The sequence below is a fragment of the Cucurbita pepo genome, unplaced genomic scaffold, assembly GCF_002806865.2.
Source record: "Cucurbita pepo subsp. pepo cultivar mu-cu-16 unplaced genomic scaffold, ASM280686v2 Cp4.1_scaffold003519, whole genome shotgun sequence".
In the NCBI taxonomy this organism is placed as follows: domain Eukaryota; kingdom Viridiplantae; phylum Streptophyta; class Magnoliopsida; order Cucurbitales; family Cucurbitaceae; genus Cucurbita; species Cucurbita pepo.
Window position 1 is genome coordinate 1 of NW_019649526.1, and position 1,069 is coordinate 1,069.

The following is a 1,069-nucleotide window of genomic DNA, read 5'->3' on the forward strand; positions in this document are numbered from 1 at the left end:
CGGGCAAAACTCTCCCATCAGCCGATCATTTGATTGATCAATGGGCAATGCAGGCCCCACGTATCTTCAATCTTGGCCCCTAAACAAACCATTCCCTGAATTGGAAATCCTCCATGGAGTGGCTCCTCAGTACATCACCGATCTTGCAGGTGCCATTCACACGCCGCTCCACATACATCACCCGGATTACTAAAGTAGTTGAACCGTACAATTGGGTTAACCCTGACATCTGTAGATGGCAACCGGAGTGAACAGAGAGTGGCCCAGTAATCTTCNAAATAAAAAGAGAGCGAGCCGGGGAGACAAAAGGTATGAGATTGGAAGTTGCTTCAAGGTAAGCCCCTGTCCCTGAATTGGTTATGCCCACGACTTGTATCAGAGAGTGCTCCAATGGGATTGGGGGCACAATTTAGATGCCATTTCGGGGGTTCTCATAGAGGAACTGTCCGACATAAGGAAAGTTATGAGACAGAGGAATTCCCCACGATGAGAGGGATGGCCTCGGTCCAATGCCACTCAGAAGCGGAAGCTATTGGCTTCCGAGAGCCCCAACACAGAGGTGATCCTCTCCCTTTGCATTGCATGGCCCTCTTTCTTTGGTCGCGAAAAACAACCCCAATTGCCGATTTCTTTGATCCATGAAGAAGAGGCTAAAAGAATTCTTTCAACACTTGCATAGCTTGCATAGACTGCACTCTCATATTCAAAGCTTTCGCATAGCTGAGGAGATCAGCAACACTGTGTCTACGACCAGAACTGTCGAATGTCGAACCACCAATCTTGCCATTGAATGATCCAAAGTCAAACAATTATAGGGATCAACACCGGCTTCCAATAGCCCATCTCTGACTGCCGATTGCCAATTCTTGAGCTCCGGCCTAACCTAAGATAGCCCTCTCAACCCACTCATAGGACTGGTTCACCACTCGGAGGTCCCAATTCACCCCTGACCTGACCTTCCGTAGAATTATTGATCGGCTCGACTATAGAACCCGGCATTGATAGCACTACTGCCGTCAAGAACCCGTCCTCGGGCATTGGGGACGCCGTCTTCGGAGGTTCAGGCTTG

The 1,069-nt window shown here is 49.3% G+C and overlaps 1 pseudogene; it reads right to left on the minus strand.

Annotated features, from left to right (window-relative positions):
• Positions 1-10: 10 nt before the first annotated feature.
• Positions 11-1,060, minus strand: LOC111786937 (annotated as a pseudogene).
• Between the last annotated feature and the right edge of the window lie 9 nt (positions 1,061-1,069).